The following is a 14,215-nucleotide window of genomic DNA, read 5'->3' on the forward strand; positions in this document are numbered from 1 at the left end:
ATAATAAACACGTGTAAATATAATAAACACGTGTAAATATAATAAACATGTGTAAATATAATAAATAATAAACACGTGTAAATATAATAAACAATAAACACGTGTAAATATAATAAACATGTGTAAATATAATAAACACGTGTAAATATAATAAACATGTGTAAATATAATAAACACGTGTAAATATAATAAACATGTATAAATATAATAAACACGTGTAAATATAATAAACATGTGTAAATATAATAAACATGTGTAAATATAATAAACACGTGTAAATATAATAAACATGTGTAAATATAATAAACATGTGTAAATATAATAAACATGTGTAAATATAATAAACATGTGTAAATATAATAAACACGTGTAAATATAATAAACATGTGTAAATATAATAAACATGTGTAAATATAATAAACATGTGTAAATATAATAAACACGTGTAAATATAATAAACATGTGTAAATATAATAAACACGTGTAAATATAATAAACATGTGTAAATATAATAAACATGTGTAAATATAATAAACATGTGTAAATATAATAAACATGTGTAAATATAATAAACACGTGTAATTATAATAAACATGTGTAAATATAATAAACATGTGTAAATATAATAAATAATAAACACGTGTAAATATAATAAACATGTGTCAATATAATAAACATGTGTAAATATAATAAACATGTGTAAATATAATAAACATGTGTAAATATAATAAACACGTGTAAATATAATACACACGTGTAAATATAATAAACATGTGTAAATATAATAAACATGTGTAAATATAATAAACATGTGTAAATATAATAAATAATAAACATGTGTAAATATAATAAATAATAAACACGTGTAAATATAATAAACACGTGTAAATATAATAAACATGTGTAAATATAATAAACATGTGTAAATATAATAAACATGTGTAAATATAATAAATAATAAACATGTGTAAATATAATAAACATGTGTAAATATAATAAACACGTGTAAATATAATAAACATGTATAAATATAATAAACATGTGTAAATATAATAAACACGTGTAAATATAATAAACATGTGTAAATATAATAAACATGTATAAATATAATAAACATGTGTAAATATAATAAACATGTGTAAATATAATAAACACGTGTAAATATAATAAACATGTGTAAATATAATAAACACGTGTAAATATAATAAACATGTGTAAATATAATAAACACGCGTAATTATAATAAACATGTGTAAATATAATAAACATGTGTAAATATAATAAATAATAAACATGTGTAAATATAATAAACATGTGTAAATATAATAAACAAGTGTGAATATAATAAACATGTGTAAATATAATAAACACGTGTAAATATAATAAACATGTGTAAATATAATAAACAAGTGTGAATATAATAAACATGTGTAAATATAATAAACATGTGTAAATATAATAAACACGTGTAAATATAATAAACATGTGTCAATATAATAAACATGTGTAAATATAATAAACATGTGTAAATATAATAAACATGTGTAAATATAATAAACACGTGTAAATATAATAAACATGTGTAAATATAATAAACATGTGTAAATATAATAAACACGTGTAAATATAATAAACACGTGTAAATATAATAAACACGTGTAAATATAATAAACATGTGTAAATATAATAAACATGTGTAAATATAATAAACATGTGTAAATATAATAAACATGTGTAAATATAATAAATAATAAACACGTGTAAATATAATAAACACGTGTAAATATAATAAACATGTGTAAATATAATAAACATGTGTAAATATAATAAACACGTGTAAATATAATAAATAATAAACACGTGTAAATATAATAAACATGTGTAAATATAATAAACATGTGTAAATATAATAAACATGTGTAAATATAATAAATAATAAACACGTGTAAATATAATAAACATGTGTAAATATAATAAACACGTGTAAATATAATAAACACGTGTAAATATAATAAACATGTGTAAATATAATAAACATGTATAAATATAATAAACACGTGTAAATATAATAAACACGTGTAAATATAATAAACATGTGTAAATATAATAAACATGTGTAAATATAATAAACACGTGTAAATATAATACACATGTGTAAATATAATACACATGTGTAAATATTGGACTATAAATAGTGTCTTCCTGTATTATACTAATGCTAAAATGTTTATTCTACCGAGACGTTTACTTTATGTTCGTATTCTTATCTTTCATTGGTTCTTATCGTTGTTGCATTGTCCTAAAGGAACATGCTAGTAAGCATTCATTTTGGACAGTGTAGCCTGTAAATATGACTAATACACTTGATACGGAGTTACAGTAGAATGTGAACAACCAGGAGATGGTGGTAACATTAATTGAGATTCAATTAAGGCTAATTTCATTATATACACATGTGGGAATTGCATAAAAAAATATATATTGTTGTTGTTGTTTCCAAATCATTTTGAAAGACAATAAACAGGTTTCTCTTTTCTTCTATTACAGTATGTTGGCAAACCAAACAGGTTTCTCTTTTCTTCTATTACAGTATGTTGGCAAACCAAACAGGTTTCTCTTTTCTTCTATTACAGTATGTTGGCAAACCAAACAGGTTTCTCTTTTCTTCTATTACAGTATGTTGGCAAACCAAACAGGTTTTTTGTGAAACATTGAAACAAAACACAGTATGTCTGTGTTCCAAATGACATCCTATAGGGTCCTGGGTCAAATCTAAAGTAGTGCACCCAATAGGGAACAGGGAGCCATTTTGGTACACATTCTATGTGTGTTTGAGTGTTTTCCGGTTTTGGATAATGAATAATTCACATGTCCTGGTTTCAGAGAGCCATCCCGACTGGATGACTCCATCTGCTGCCCTTTTTATAGGGAAAGACTGAATAGATGTTTGTCTGAAGGCTACACCAACCAGGATAGACCTGGAATTAATGTCCAATACACACAGAATCAGTTAAGGACTGTCTTTGGTCTGATAGGCTACACCAACCAGGATAGACCAGGAACTACTGTCCAATACACACCGAATCAGGTAAGGACTTTCTTTGGTCTAATAGGCTACACCAACCAGGATAGACCAGGAACTACTGTCCAATACACACAGAATCAGTTAAGGACTGTCTTTGGTCTGATAGGCTACACCAACTAGGATAGACCAGGAACTACTGTCCAATACACACAGAATCAGTTAAGGACTGTCTTTGGTCTGATAGGCTACACCAACCAGGATAGACCAGGAACTACTGTCCAATACACACAGAATCAGTTAAGGACTGTCTTTGGTCTGATAGGCTACACCAACCAGGAACTACTGTCCAATACACACCGAATCAGTTAAGGACTGTCTTTGGTCTAATAGGCTACACCAACCAGGATAGACCAGGAACTGCTGTCCAATACACACAAAATCAGTTAAGGACAGTCTTTGGTCTAATAGGCTACACCAACCAGGATAGACCAGGAACTACTGTCCAATACACACAGAATCAGTTAAGGACTGTCTTTGGTCTAATAGGCTACACCAACCAGGATAGACCAGGAAATATTGTCCAATAGACATAGAATCAGTTAAGGACTGTCTTTGGTCTAATAGGCTACACCAACCAGGAACTACTGTCCAATTCACACAGAATCAGTTAAGGACTGTCTTTGGTCTAATAGGCTACACCAACCAGGAACTACTGTCCAATACACACCGAATCAGTTAAGGACTGTCTTTGGTCTAATAGGCGACACCAACCAGGATAGACCAGGAACTACTGTCCAATACACACAGAATCAGTTAAGGACTGTATTTGGTCTAATAGGCTACACCAACCAGGATAGACCAGGAACTACTGTCCAATACACACAGAATCAGTTAAGGACTGTCTTTGGTCTAATAGGCTACACCAACCAGGATAGACCAGGAACTATTGTCCAATACACATAGAATCAGTTAAGGACTGTCTTTGGTCTAATAGGCTACACCAACCAGGAACTACTGTCCAATTCACACAGAATCAGTTAAGGACTGTCTTTGGTCTAATAGGCTACACCAACCAGGAACTACTGTCCAATACACACCGAATCAGTTAAGGACTGTCTTTGGTCTAATAGGCGACACCAACCAGGATAGACCAGGAACTACTGTCCAATACACACAGAATCAGTTAAGGACTGTCTTTGGTCTAATAGGCTACACCAACCAGGATAGACCAGGAACTACTGTCCAATACACACCGAGTCAGTTAAGGACTGTCTTTGGCGTTTTCTCTCTCTTTCTTCCGCATTCTCTCTCTCCCTTCTCTTTTTTGTTCTTTCTCATATTTTCTATCTCACTTGCTACTTGTCCCTCCCTATCTCTATCTCCATCTCTATCTTGTTCCCTCTAGCTCCCTCTCACTCTCTCTTCCCCCCACCCTCTCTCTCTCTCTTTCTACCTCCCTATCTTTCTCCTCTCCTCAGCCTCTCAACTCTCTATCTCCTTTCCTCTCTTTCTTTCTACCTCACTCTCTCTCCTCTCCTCCCCCCTACCTCTCAACTCTCTACTTCCCTCCTTCTCTATCTTTCTACCTCCCTCTCCCTCCATTTCCCTCCCTCTTTCTCTTTCTACCTCTCTATCTACCTATCTATCTATCTATCTATCTATCTATCTATCTATCTATCTATCTATCTCTCCCTCCCTCTCTCTTTCGACCTCACTTTCTCTCTCCTCTCTTCCCTCCCTCCCCCTCCCTCTCAACTCTCTCTCTCTCTCCATCTCCCCTCTCTCTCTCTCTCTTTCGCACTCTCCCTCTCTCTCTTTCTCACTCTCTCTGATCTCTCAACAGTAAATTAATCTGTAACTCGTGATGAGAGGACAGGAATGGACACACAGAGCAGAAATCACTTCAGTTCATTTTCCCCACTAATCATCCGCTCAAGTTAAAGTTTCCCAAAATAGATTAGAACTCTGAATCCCGTGGAGAATCTACGTAAGACATGTTCAAAGTACATAAGAAGTTATAACAATGTCCTCGGGGTGACACAAAACTACCTTAACAATAACAAAGTAATGATGAATATAATGATAAATATAACATATCACATAGACATACAGTACCAGTCAAAGGTTTGGACACACCTACTCATTCAAGGGTTTTTTCTTTATTTTTACTATTTTATACATCGTAAAATAATAGTTGAAGACGTCAAAACTATGAAATAACACATATGGAATCATGTAGGTTGGTTCTCTATGGTGTTGTAGGTCAGGGCGTGACTAAGGGGGGGGGTGTTCTAGTTCACGAGCGTGACAGAATATCCCACCAAGCAAGGACCAAGCAGCGTGTGTCGGAGCCTTCCTCGGTGCTGGTGTCCAGTCCGGGTGCGGCGTCCGACCCAGCTCCATGGCCTGGGGCCCTTTGAGCCGATGCACAGTCCAGGCACGGTGTTCAGTCCGGCGCCGACACTAGTCATCCCCCTGCCCTCCCCATTTGGTTTCAGGTTTTACGGCCGGAGTCCGCACCGTCTGTCACACTGTCACGCGTGACTAGGGGGGTGTTCTAGTTTTCCTATTTCTATGTTGGTGTGCTTGGTATGGTTCCCAATTAGAGGCAGCTGATTATCGTTGTCTCTAATTGGAGGATCATACTTATTTTTTTTTTACCTTTATTTAACTAGGCAAGTCAGTTAAGAACAAATTCTTATTTTCAATGACGGCCTAGGAACAGTGGGTTAACTGCCTTGTTCAGGGGGCAGAACGACAGATTTGTACCTTGTCAGCTCGGGGATTCGAACTTGCAACCTTTCGGTTACTAGTCCAATGCTCTAACCACTAGGCTACCCTGCCGCCCCTAAGTTCTCCATTTTTACCCACATGGGTTGTGGGATGTTGTTCTGTGTTTGTGCACCACTACTTTCACGTTTCGTTGTTGGTTTATTGTTTTCTTTTGAAGTTTCACCGAAATAAAGATGCGGAACTCTACACACGCCGCGCCTTGGTCCAGCTCTCATAACGCTCGTGACAAAAAATCTAAATATATTTTAGATTCTTCAAAGTAGCCACCCTTTGCCTTAATGACAACTTCGCACACTCTTGGCATTCTCCTCCACCCATGATGGAGGAGCACCGGCAGGATAATTTAGGAGAATATAGTCCCTGTCCCCACCAGCCGTGAGGGAGGAGGACCCTGCAGGATAATTTAGGAGAATATAGTCCCTGTCCCCACCAGCCGTGAGGGAGGAGGGCCGGCAGGATGTGTGTTTGTATGTGTTTGTGTGTATGTGTGTTTGTATGTGTTTGTGTGTATGTGTTTGTGTGTGTGTGTACAAGGACCTACGTGTGAGTGTAAGCGTGTGAGTCAGTGTGTAGTCAGCGTGTAGTCTAAGCGTGTAAGTATAAGCATGTGAGTCTAAGCGTGTGTGTCTAAGCGTGTGAGTCTAAGCGTGTAGTCTAAGCGTGTGCATCTAAGAGTGTAGTCTAAGCATGTAGTCTAAGCGTGTGAGTCTAAGCGTGTAGTGTAAGCGTGTGCATCTAAGAGTGTAGTCTAAGCATGTAGTCTAAGCGTGTGAGTCTAAGCGTGTAGTCTAAGCGCGTGCATCTAAGAGTGTAGTCTAAGCGTGTGAATCTAAGAGTGTAGTCTAAGCATGTAGTCTAAGCGTGTGAGTCTAAGCGTGTAGTCTAAGCGTGTGCATCTAAGAGTGTAGTCTAAGCGTGTAGTCTAAGTGTGTGAGTCTAAGCGTGTAGTCTAATCGTGTAGTTTAAGCGTGTAGTCTAAGTGTGTAGTCTAAGCGTGTAGTCTAAGCGTGTAGCCTAAGCATGTAGTCTAAGCGTGTAGTCTAAGCGTGTAGTCTAAGCATGGAGTCTAAGCATGTAGTGTTTGCTCCAGTGAATAGGACTTCAACGTGACAATAAAGGCACTGGAGCAGCATCACAGCATCGTTAGATTAGACACACGGGCTGATCTAGTCTATGTCGTCCTAGATCTACATCCAGAACATGTGACACTGTCTATTGCGCTCTCTGTTACCTCGGTAGCGTCAGAGAGAGGAGGAGCCAAGGCCCTCTCCCGCTCCTTTCTCGTGTCCTGCCAACTTCATGATGTCACTAGTTCCACCAGTTCTCTTAGAGAAGACATGCTCTGCTTTAACTAGGTTACATGTGCAACTTGATGACCACACACACACGTCATTGTCATCACCAGCCTTCCCTGTTCCCTGTTTCTGTCTACTATTGAGCATGATCATCACCAATCTCATTACTGGTTATCTACAGTTGATCGTATAGGCTCTCAGCATGTCATCTATCCCTCTCCTATCTCTATCCCTCCCCTCTCATCTCTCTATCCCTCTCCTCTGTCCCTCTCCTCCCTCTATCCCTCCCCTCTATCACTCTCCTCTGTCCCTCTCCTCCCTCTAGCTCCCTCCTCTCCTTTCCTCTCTCTAGGCCCCTCCTCACCTCTCCACCCCTCACTCTAGCCCACTCCTCACCTCTCCTCTCCTCTCCTCTCTCTCTAGCCCCTACTCTCCTCTCTTCTCTCTAGCCCCCTCCTCACCTATCCTCTCCTCTCATCTCTCTCATCTCTCTAGCCCCCTCCTCACCTATCCTCTCCTCTATCTCTCTAGCCCCCTCCTCACCTATCCTCTCCTCTTTCTAGCCCCCTCTTCACCTCTCCTGTCCTCTCCTCAACCCTAGCCCTCTCCTCTCCTGACTCTAGCCCCCTCCTCACCTATCCCCTCTCTAGCCCCCTCCTCACCTCTCCTCTGTTCTTTCTAGCCCCCTATTTTCCTCTCCTCTCTCTAGCCCCCTCCTCACCTCACCTCACCTCTCCTCTCTCTAGCCCTCACCTCTCCTCTCCTCTCTCTAGCTCTCTCCTCTCTCTAGCCCTCTCCTCTCTCTAGCCCTCTCCTTTCTCTAGCCCTCTCCTCTCTCTAGCCCTCTTCTCTCCTCTCTCTAGCCCTCTCCTCTCTCTAGCCCTCTCCTCTCTCTAGCCCCCTCCTCTCCTCTCCTCTCTCTAGAGAAACATTGGGAGGAGACTCGACAACAGAAAGGACAGACAAGGAGGAGCTACTCACTTGAGAGACGAGGAGAGAGAGACAGATAGGACATAGAAGGTACTCGTGAAAGACAGAGAACACACACACAACGACAGATATGGTAGAGAGGACAAGGTACTCACGTGAGAGAACTAGAGATGAAGAGAAGAAGAAAGCTGTTCAGCGTGGAATCAGTGTTTTCCCCCACGAGGGGAGATATCCATACAGAGAACCAGCCAACATCGCACACAGAGACAGAGGAGAAATCACACGTACAGAATAAATATAGAGAGAATGTAAGAAAGAAGGAAGGAGAGAGAGAGAAGTCATACTATCAGGGAGGCAGCACTAGGGGTGTGTGAGATCGTGATCTGGATTGAGTGCATGTATGTGTACAAAAAAAAGAGAGGCAGGAAGAGAGAGAGAGATTGTGCAAGCTCATTCGCTGAGCTGAAAGTGGGAAGGGGCAAGATTATCCAATGATATGAGAGAGGAGAAATAGCAGCAGAGCGATATAGAGAGACGGAGGCAGAGAGAGAAAGAGAGAGAGAGAACGAGAGAGCAATAGAGAGAGAGAGAGCGAGGGTCTAGGCAGAGAGAGAGAGAGAGAAAGGGAGGCAGAGAGAGAGAGACAGAGAAGGAGAGAGAGAGGGGGGGTCTAGGCAGAGAGAGAGAGAGATAGAGAGAGAGAGAGGGGGTCTAGGCAGAGAGAGAGAGAGAGAGAGAGAGAGAGAGAGGGGGTCTAGGCAGAGAGAGAGAGAGAGACAGAGAGAGACAGAGAAGGAGAGAGAGAGAGAGAGAGAGAGAGAGAGAGGGGGGTCTAGGCAGAGAGAGAGAGAGAGAGAGAGAGAGAGAGAGAGAGAGAGAGACAGAGAAGGAGAGAGAGAGAGGGGGGGATGCAGAAAGAAAGAGAAAGGCAGAGAGAGAGAGGTAGATCAACCACTTCCAGACTCGGGGACATGTACTAGTCTGTGGAGACCTAAATGCCAGAACTGGACAGGAACCTGAACCTCTCAGCACATGGGGTCACACACCTACATGGAGGTGACAACATTCCCTCACCAATATTCCCCCCTAGACGCTACAAAACAACCAAAATTAGGTGACAACTCCTGCAGCTCTGTCGCATGCTGGGTATGTACATAGTCAATGGTAGGCTTCGAGGGAACTCCTACGGTAGGTACACCTACAGCTCATCCCTTGGCAGTAGTACTGTAGACTACTTTATCACTGACCTAAACCCAGAGTCTCTCAGAGCGTTCACAGTCAGCCTACTGACTCCTCTATCAGAATCCAGCAAAATCACAGTCTACTTGAACAGAGCAATACTCAATATTGAGGCATCAAATCCAAAGGAACTGCACAATATTAAAACATGTAGAAACCCAAAAATGATTAGCCAACAACAAATCCAATCCTTTTTAGACAACTTTCGGGACAAAACTTTTCATTGTAATAGTGAAGGTGTAAACTCGGCAGTAGAAAACCTAAACAATATATTTGACCTTTCAGCTTCTCTATCAAATATAAAAAATGTTGAGCGGAAATCATACATAAGAAAATGTTTGTTTTCTTAAGCAGACAACCTAAGAAAATGAACAGCAATGACAAATGGTTTGATGAAAAATGCTAAAACCTAAGAAAGAAATTAAGAAACCTGTCCTACCAAAAACGTAGAGACCCAGAAAACCTGAGCCTTCACTATGGTGAATCACTGAAACAATACAGAAATACACTACGGAAGAAGAAAGAGCCGAAGAACCCTTATTTGGGCCCAGATAGCATCGACACTTCTGGGAAAATTGGAACACACTCAACAACAAACAACAACACAAAGACTTATCTATCCAAAACAGCAGAGGTGGAAAAAAGTACACAATTGTCATACTTGAGTAAAAGTAAAGATACTTTAATAGAAAATAACTCAAGTAAAAAGTGAAAATCACTCAGTAAAATACTCCTTGAGTAAAAGTCTAAAACTATTTGGTTTTAAATACACTTCAGTATCAAGAGTAAATGAAATTGCTAAAAAATATACTTAAGTCTAATTAATTAATTAAAGTAAAAGTTTAAATCTTTCTTTTTATTTATTTTTATTTATTTATTTATTTTTATTATTTTTATTCTTTTTATTCCTTTTATTTTATTTTTTATTTATTTATTTATTTGTTTTATTACTCTTTTATTCAGGGTTGTTCTTTGATATTCCTTCATTATTAAGTAAAAAATAACAAGTACTTTTGGGTGTCAGTGAAAATGCATGGAGTAAAAAGTACATTATTTTGTTTAGGAATGTAGTGAATTAAAAGTAAAAGTTGTCAAAAATAGAATAGTAAAGTACATAAATAACTACTTAAGTACAAATACTTAAGATACAGGTACCCAAAAAACAATTTAAGTAAAAATACTTCAAAGTACTATTTAAGTACTTTACACCACTGGAAAAGGGAGATGTATGGAGATGTATGGATAAATGTCACGACTTCTCCCAAAGTCGGTTCCTCTCCTTCAGGCAGTGTTCGGCGGTCGACGTCACCGGTCTTCTAGCCATCACCGATCTATTTTTCATTTTCCATTTGTTTTGTCTTGTTTTCCTACACACCTGGTTTTCATTCCCTCATTACCTGTTGTGTATTTAACCCTCTGTTCCCCCTCATGTCTTTGTGTGGTATGTTGTTGCAGGTGCTTGTGCACATTGTTGTCTGGTGCGCGGTGGGTTTTGTACCCATTCTTTATCATTCTGGATGCCGGTGGTTATATATATATATATATATATATATATATATATATATATATATTAAACTGCTCCGGTTGTTACCCAGTTCTGCTCTCCTGCGTATGACTTCGCTGCCACCAATTACCCTTACAATAAACCACTTCTCCAATGTTTTGGGGTTCATAACAAAGAACAAACAACAAAAATATTTACATGATCAAATACAAATCTTAGAACCAAAACCCACTGGATTATGCAATTAAATGTAATGAACTACAATACAAAATGCAAAATACAAACCCCCTAACTCATAAAGGCCTGTGGTGTTGATGGTACCTAAAAGAAATTACAAAATATACAGGCCACAAATTCCAATTGTCCATACTTAAACTCCTTAACACGATCCTCAGCTCTGGCATCTTTCCCAATATTTGGAACCAACGACTGATCACACCAATCCACAAAAGTGGAGACATATTTGACCCCAATAACTACCGTGGGATATGCGTCAACAGTAACCTTGGGAAAATCCTCTGCATTATCATTAACAGCAGACTTGTACATTTCCTCAGTGAAAACAATGTACTGAGCAAATGTCAAATTGGCTTTTTACCAAATTACCGTACAACAGACCATGTATTCACCCTGCACGCCCTAATTGATAAACAAACAAACCAAAACAAAGGCAAAGTCTTCTCATGCTTTGTTGATTTCAAAAAAGCTTTTGACTCAATTTGACAAGAGGGACTGCTATACAAATTGATGGAAAGTGGTGTTGGGGGGTAAAACATATGACATTATAAAATCCATGTACACGTGAGCGGTTCAATTTGCCAAAAAAATCCCACCGATTTCTTTCCACAGGGCCAGGGGGTGAGACAGGGATGCAGCTTGAGCCCCACCCTCTTCAACATTTATATAAATGAATTGCCAAGGGCACTAGAACAGTCCGCAGCATCTGGCCTCACCCTACGAGACTATGAAGTCAAATGTCTACCATTTGCTCATGATCTGATGCTTCTGTCCCCAACCAATGAGGGCCTACAGCAGCTAGATCTTCTGCACAGATTCTGTCAGACCTGGGCCCGACAGTAAATCTCAGTAAGACAAAAAATAATGGTGTCCAAAAAAGGTCCAGTCACCAGGACCACAAATACAAATTCCATCTAGACACCATTGCCCTAGTGCACAAAAAACTATACATACCTCGGCCTAAATATCAGCGGCACAGGTAACTTCTTCAAAGCTGCGAATGAGCTGAGAGACAAGGCAAGAAGGGCCTTCTACGCCATCAAAAGGGGCATAAAATCCGACCTCCCATTTAGGATCTGGCTAAAAATACTTGAATCAGTTATAGAGCCCATTGCCATTTATTGTTGTGAGGTCTGGGGTCCGCTCACCAACCAAGAATTCACAAAATGGGACAAACACCAAATTGAGACTCTGCATTCTGAAGTAACATGGCATCTCCTACCATACCCTTTTCAAAGGCACTTATATATTTTGTCTTGCCCATTCACCCTCTGAATGGCACATATACACAATCCATGTCTCAATTGTCTCAAGATTTTAAAATTCTTCTTTGACCTGTCTTCTCTCCTTCATCTACACTGACTGAAGAGGATTTTACAGCTGAGGGATCATAGCTTTCACCTGGTCAGACTATGTCATGGAAAAAGCAGTTGTCCTTAATGCTTTGTACAGAATGTATATTGATGTGTGCCCGATGCTGCCTCTCATCTTTGAATCTCCTCTCGGTATGCATTATCAAATGCACCTATAGGATATGTAATGTGGTCTCAATCACATGATCCACAGCCTGTAGGATATGTAATGTGGTCTCAATCACATGATCCACAGCCTATAGGATTGTAATGTGGTCTCAATCACATGATCCACAGCCTATAGGATATGTAATGTGGTCTCAATCACATGATCCAAAGCCTATAGGATATGTAGGTCTCAATCACATGATCCCACAGCCTATAGGATATGTAGGTCTCAATCACATGATCCACAGCCTATAGGATTTTAATGTGGTCTCAATCACATGATCCACAGCCTATAGGATATGTAGGTCTCAATCACATGATCCCACAGCCTATAGGATATGTAATGTGGTCTCAATCACATGACCCACAGCCTATAGGATATAGAGACTCTGAAGTGCATGTTTGGAGAAGCACAGAGTAAAGTTATATTTTTAAGATAGCTGCTGGAATGGTGTAAATTAAACTAGGCTGTATTACACACTGTAATGGATATTCCAACCCTGAGCCCCGGCCTGCTCTGCTCTTGCTGATCCCAAAACTGTTGTTATGTGCATTGCAATGGATATTCCAACCCTGAGCCCCGGCCTGCTCTGCTCTTGCTGATCCCAAAACTGTTGTTATGTGCATTGCAATGGATATTCCAACCCTGAGCCCCGGCCTGCTCTGCTCTTGCTGATCCCAAAACTGTTGTTATGTGCATTGCAATGGATATTCCAACCCTGAGCCCCAGCCTGCTCTGCTCTTGCTGATCAAAACCTTTTTTTTTCGTGTCCTGCCTAACCAATGGCTGTGCTGTGTAGGACTACAGTGACAGTTAGTTAAGAAATAAGAGGTAGTCCTACTTGTTTGACAGGTGACATTAGGCTATAAGGCTGTTTGTTGGTCAATTCCTCCACCCAACATGCACTCTTGAATTATCCTACCTCATTGTCAGTGAAGCGAGTATGAGAGGGTATGAGCGGGTATGAGAGGGTATGAGCGGTTATGAGAGGGTATGACCGGGTATGAGCAGGTATGAGAGAGTATGAGAGAGTATGAGAGAGTATGAGAGTACGAGAGGTTATGAGAGAGTATGAGAGGGTATGAGAGGGTATGAGCGGGTATGAGAGAGTATGAGAGGGTATGAGAGAGTTTGAGAGGGTTTGAGAGAGTTTGAGAGGGTATGAGCGGGTATGAGAGGGTATGAGCGGATATGAGAGGGGATGAGAGGGTATGAGAGAGTAAGAGAGGTTATGAGACGGTATGAGAGAGTATGAGCGGGTATGAGGGTATGAGAGGGTATGAGCGGGTATGAGAGAGTATGAGAGGGTATGAGCAGGAATGAGCGGGTATGAGAGAGTACGAGAGGTTATGAGCGGGTATGATAGAGTACGAGTGATTATGAGAGAGTATGAGCGGGTATGAGAGAGTATGAGCGGGTATGAGCGGGAATGAGCGGGTATGAGAGAGTATGAGCAGGTATGAGCGGGTATGAGAGGGTATGAGAGTATATGAGAGTGTATGAGAGGGTATGAGAGTGTATGAGAGGTTATGAGAGTGTATGAGAGGGTATGAGAGTGTATGCGAGACAATTAGAGGGTATGAGAGGGTATGAGAGTGTATGAGAGAAAATGAGAGTATATGAGAGGGTATGAGAGTGTATGAGAGGGTATGAGAGGGTATGAGAGTGTAT

At 39.4% G+C, this 14,215-nt stretch overlaps 1 protein-coding gene across 2 annotated transcripts in view; it reads right to left on the reverse strand.

Moving 5' to 3' along the window:
- trim3b (tripartite motif containing 3b) overlaps positions 1 to 14,215 on the reverse strand; it is a 148,524-nt gene that overhangs the window by 98,592 nt on the left and 35,717 nt on the right. The gene's annotated exons all lie outside the window — the stretch shown is intronic.

Source organism: Oncorhynchus nerka, linkage group LG19, assembly GCF_034236695.1.
Source record: "Oncorhynchus nerka isolate Pitt River linkage group LG19, Oner_Uvic_2.0, whole genome shotgun sequence".
Classification (NCBI taxonomy): Eukaryota; Metazoa; Chordata; class Actinopteri; order Salmoniformes; family Salmonidae; genus Oncorhynchus; species Oncorhynchus nerka.